Source organism: Stegastes partitus, unplaced genomic scaffold, assembly GCF_000690725.1.
Source record: "Stegastes partitus isolate 25-593 unplaced genomic scaffold, Stegastes_partitus-1.0.2 Scaffold585, whole genome shotgun sequence".
NCBI lineage: Eukaryota > Metazoa > Chordata > Actinopteri > Pomacentridae > Stegastes > Stegastes partitus.
Genome location: NW_007578316.1, coordinates 156,260 through 162,028, shown reverse-complemented (window position 1 = coordinate 162,028; position 5,769 = coordinate 156,260). Strand labels below are relative to the sequence as shown.

Here is a 5,769-nt window from a genome sequence, read left to right as displayed (position 1 = left end):
TAAATGCTGCAGCTCCATCGTGTGACGTCGTCGTCCTGCACTCGATTAGCAACCGAGCAATGAAAGGAGTAATAAATGGTTCTACCGCTGATTAAACTGCGATATCTCTCCGATAGAACGAGAACAGCGTCATCCATTGAGCTGAAATCTCTATTACTGCTGCTGATATTTACCCAGCAGTCAATCGTTGACGGCAAACAGTTCTTCCATCGACATGTGTTGGCAGCAGCGTGCCCACTGCCCTCGCCCGACACGATTAATCTGGCAGCACACTTGTTTCGCTGATGACTGTTCTTTACTCTGGTTTAATGAGGCCTCGTGTTTATGTGCTCCATAAACACAGCTGGGCTTGGGCTTGAGCTGGACGTTTTATTCCCAGGTCATCGCGTTCATCCTCCGCGTGGTCGATACTTGACATGTTTAGGTGAGGAGGCTGTTGCCGTCATACATCAAGAGCTGTCTTGCCTTTTTATAAATGCAAATTTTTAATGGTTAAAGGTCGCTGTTTACCTAGATAACATCGAAAGACGCATTCTTTATCCGTCTCGATAACGAGTTCACCTCAAGGGAGACAAATATAACAAACTAGCTGCAAACTACTTCAAGGGAAAACAATGTAGTTTCTAAAAGGGTGAACTGACCCTTTAAAGCTGCAAGTTTCCTGTAAACTACAAATTGTGTTTACAGCAGTGACGAGCATCCGATCGTCGAGGATGGAAACGGACGGGGCAGGGACTCATCTTTGAGAAAATGAAATGACAAAATGTGATTTTAAAAACTGTCATCGTACCATCAGCTGCCTCCCACGAACCAAGAGAGGAAATGAAAGTCGCAGCAACAATCCTTCAATATTTAAATGCGTCAGAACAGGAGAAGCGTGCCTGTGTTTGCCCAGACAGAATGCTTTTCTTTCTAAACCTACATGAGATGACAATGTGAAATATTTCATTATAGCGTGACATGTCTAACAGGGGTAACTAATGGCATTAATACCATTTTTTTATATATTCTGTGCTTCAGGATTATTCAGCTGCACGTCCTAGCTCACGGTTATGGCTGGTTATTAAATGGAACATAGCCATTATAAATGCTATTAGTTACACCTTAGTCTCGCATAGACGGATCTTTCTCCACAGCACTCTGTCAGCGCTGGAGGATGCTCACTTTGTTTTTTCCTGCTCTGACAAGTCAAACCGTTCACTGTAAAAAAGCTCTACTGTATAGGACCTATGGGAGGTCTTGTGTTTGACAGCTTTGGTTAGAATTCTTTCAGCAGAAGTTCTCAAAAAATATGTAGTAGTGAATAGTAGCAGGAATGGAAGGGGGGGAAAAAAAAGGAATACCAAAGGTTAAAGACTTCTGTCTCATTGTAAAAACATATTTCACAACAGAACAGTGTTCAGCGAAGAATAATGTGCCCTGTCATGGTTTTCTTTTTTTTTTTTTTTGACTCCACCTTTGTGCTGTACTGTGTGACACTGGCATGAATGAGTCATCAACGAATGAACGAGTAATTCTTCTTCAGTTTCAGATCTCTCACAGTAGAGATGTAGGAAAAGACAGCCAATGGGGAAGCTGCTAAACTCTAATATGTAGACTTGTCAACTCCGATACCTCTGTACGCATCGACAACTCTTACTACGTGTCCGAATTTTAATACAGATGAGCAGATTTTTCACACATTTGAAAACCGGATTACAGACAAATTGTGACTTTTGTAGATACCGGTTGACAACTTCTTCTACACATTGACAAATCTCACTTCAGACGAACGGATTTGGATACAGACAGACAACTCTCCATACGCATGGACAGATAGTTTTGCTCCGATAGTACCCCCATAGAAATGCATCTGATTCTACCCAGAATGGGAGTCTGGGGTTCTAACGAGGTGCAGTGTGGTTCTCTGAAGTCGGCAACCCAGCACATCTGGTCGCTTTGTACTAAGTGTTCCCCAACAGGTTCAATCAAACTGTTGTATTTGTTGTATTGCAACCATGAATTCTTGGAGAATACGTCCTTCCTCGTGTGCTCAGATTAACTTCTTTTTCATTGTTGAAGAGGTTCCATTAGTTCTAACTGATCTTCGGGGAGTTCCAGGTGTTTAGCCTCTTGGATGGTAGGTAGAGCATCTTCAAGAACCAAAAAGAAGTCAAGTTGTCTTCCACCGAGGCACTGAACCATGACCCATAGGACTTTCAATGTACACAGTCAAATCCATTCGCCGCTTCCACAGATAAAATCCATCCACAACTAAAGACTAAACACAGTACGCTCAAATAGGAGATAACCGAGGAAACTCGTACTGGACCGAGTACGATGGGTAGATGGAGTCACACAACCAAAGGCTCCTGTGCTCGCTTCACTGCAAAGAGTGAAAAGAATAAATCTAGTGAGACGTGAACTGCAGCCCCTACACACCTCCTAAGAACTGCAAGATAAAAGGGGAAAGGCTGGTTCGCCTTCGCAGAGTTCAACAGCTCCCTTTAAAATATAAATGAAGCTTCAGCATAAATGGAAGCAGTAGAGGACCAAGATAAGTGACACCGGACCAGATTGAAAAAGATTTAAGGCTCGGTGACTTTAGTATACAAACAAATTCCCGAGAACCCACAGGCGTCTTGGCCCCAGCCGCAATAAAAACCTGCAGCTTATAATCTTCTCAAAGCGGTTGAGCCTCACGGGACTGTCGAGGAAACGGCAGACATTATCAGCCGGGGAACAGTGTCACCAACAGCTGCTCAGACTTGCCTGAAATGAGCTTATTTAGTGTAAAAAGCTTCACACGTGCCAGCGATTAAGCAGGCTAATAGCCCGCGGTGTTGACTTGAAGCAATAAGTAAGCCTGGTGTCGGTTTATCTTTTTCTTACAATCAACAAATCCCATTAAAAGACTCAAAGTGGCCACGATCAGATCCTGTATCACCAAGTATTGCTGTGTAGCGAAAGCCTGAAATAGCCTTTTTGCCTTCAGGCCACAGAGCTGCATTGTCACACAGGCGTCATAGTAATGAAGAAGTAATGGCTCTCGGCTATGTTCTGATTTTTAAATAGTAGTTGCAACACCAGGAAGTTTTGTCACACAGCTAAGCAAATAAAACATCGGCTGAAGCTAATTGGGATTTCATGTGTAAATGTGGTACCATTGACCTCTCTAGTATTTGACGAGGTATTTCAGACGCTGCACTGACAATCGACCAGCCGCCCAACATTCCCTCGAGGCGAGTGTGGCGAAAAAGATGACTTGGCTCCATCCTGAACCCGCCTGGATGTTTACAGAAATGTCATTTACCGTAGATGGGGCTCCCTGACCCAGCAGAGTAAATAGGGGCAGGTGAAAGTGAAAAATTCACCACTGAGGCGCCCTTAAGCAACGTGGCCTTTAACCTCCCAGTTCTACCAGTTTCTCACTGGATAAGAATCTGTGTGCACAAAGATCTAATCTGTGACTGAACATCCAGCCCGAAGGCACTTAAAATCGCCAAATTGTTGTCTTCAAAACCAGTGAGGTGCTGTTTTTCTCCTCCTCCTTCGGGACCGGTGAGCAGCTAAAAGACGAGTTTGGGAAGTTAATGATGCTCTTTGGGTTGTTGTGGTTGGATGTGGGCGAGACGGAGTTCGGCGTCGAGGCATTTTGTCTCCCGTTTTAGATCAACATTTAATTTGATTTGTAGATTTCCAAGAATGCAGATGCTTTAAATCATTTCTCTTCGTTTGATGACTAAGCGCTGTTATCTCGGCCCAGTGATGATAAGATTGCGCAACACTTCTGGGCGTTGCAAATCAGCATTTGCCTGCAAACTCTTCATGCATCGGACAACTGTTTTGAGTTTATGCAATCACTATCAGTGTCTTTCAAATAAACCATAAATAAGACAGACTTTGAGCCTGCGATGATGAATCACTCTGTTTACACACTGACCAGTGCTGTATCCAAATATCAATTTCATTCACGTCATCATGGATGTAAGTCCAATTAAAAGCCTCAGTTCTGTGAGAATTGTCCTCAAACTTTTGGATTTTTAACAGCGTCAAAACAGACACAAGAAGGGAAAAAACAATCACTCACCTTGAGCTGTGGAGTCAGACTGAACTTCTCCTCTTCACTTTTCACAACACATTTTAACCTCCATGCGCCGTGTGCTTAGCAGCTCGGTGAGAAGCGACTCGGATGACTTAGCCTGTGGCAACTCTGTCAGCTCGGTTAATTTCTACGTCTCTCTCTAACTCCCCTCCCTTCCCTTCCTACCTGCCTCTTCCTCCCTCTCACTTTCTCTTCACTCTGACACTGGGTGTGTGTGTTTTGCTCAGGAATGTGGAGAGTATCGGAGGTGGGGGGAGCTTTTCCCTCTCAGCCTCCAGGTTTTTACTGGAAAAACATGTCGGCAAACGTAAGATGAGAACTGTCACCATAGGAGAGAGCAGTTGGCATCATGGATTTCTGATTGTAACCCAATGAATGGAGTGAATTAAATTTGTGCTACTGAAAATAGAAACACTTTGAGAAAGGGATGGGTAACATAAGCTATGCACAGTAGGAAAAATAGGAACAGGAAACAAATTGATGTTAATAATTTGTTTTGCTGCCCTCTCAATCTTAATAGTCAGCGAGATAAGCAACCGGCCACTTTGTATTGGCTTTGAAGGCTTATTTTTGCTGTAGTTTTGGAACATCCATCCATCCATCCATCCATTATCTATACACCGCTTAATCCTCATTAGGGTCATGGGGGACTGGAGTCTATCCCAGCTGACTCAGGGTGAAGGCAGGTTCACCTGGACACAGTCTATCACAGGGCTACACTTAGAGACAGACAACCAACACACTCACATTCACACCTATAGACAATTTAGAATCACCAATTAACCTCAACATGTTTTTGGACCTTGTGGGAGGAAGCTGGAGAACCCGGAGAGAACCCACGCTGCACGGGGAGAACATGGAGACTCCACGTAGAAAGATCCCGGGTGTCAAAACTGGCAACGATGTTAACCACCAAGCCACCGTACAGCCCCAACAACATCAATACCGCCCGCTTAAAATTGGCAAAAGAGGTGGAACCTATCAGGGTATGAACCTGTAGGGGTGTCCTGTAGTGTATGGCACCAGAACGCTGGACCTTTAGGACCCCCACCGGGACGCGAACCGGCAACCCTCTTGCTGCGAGGCAACAGTGCTAACCACTGCACCACCTTGCAGCCCAGTTTTGGAACAGCTCACCAAAAACCTGCACTCAAAGGCCTAATGAAAATATCCCAGCTGTGCCGGGTTCATGTCCACACCTCTGCAAATATAGAGAAATTAGAGACGCAAATGAGCTGCTGGGAGTATGGATGCTGGCTTTGTCTTTGAACTCAGTGTCAGTGTTTTTTTATTATACAATTATTTCCCTTGCACCTTCAACTCCCTGTTCAGTGATATTTTGTCTGTACAAGCAGCTCTGAGCCTGTTTAATGAAGCTACAGGTACAGGTCAGGCTATGGAGCTTGTAATATCATGTATATGTGCGTCCTTTCTGTGTTTTCCCCTTAAGCCTAACACCAAGCAGAAATTAATTCAGAGATAATTATGCGTAACAGGTTGGTTATTTGCAAAGCTGCGGCGCTTAGTGTGGTTTTAGAAAATGGATTCACAAAGCAGTAATAATTCCATTCAGGCTTTTGGAAATGTCTCCAGGTGCGACAGAAATTCTCCTTTCTTTCAAAAAATTTGGATCCATTTCACCGAAAAACTAAAACATTTGCACCGTTTGCTAAAAGACCAGGTTT

General features: G+C 44.0%; 1 protein-coding gene across 1 annotated transcript in view; it reads right to left on the bottom strand.

Moving 5' to 3' along the window:
* tlr18 (toll-like receptor 18) overlaps positions 1–4,146 on the bottom strand; it is a 24,160-nt gene extending 20,014 nt beyond the window's left edge. Inside the window, exon 1 of the mRNA XM_008288960.1 lies at positions 4,070–4,146. The gene's annotated coding sequence lies outside the window, so the exon portion shown is untranslated. The remainder of the gene's footprint in view (positions 1–4,069) is intronic.
* Between the last annotated feature and the right edge of the window lie 1,623 nt (positions 4,147–5,769).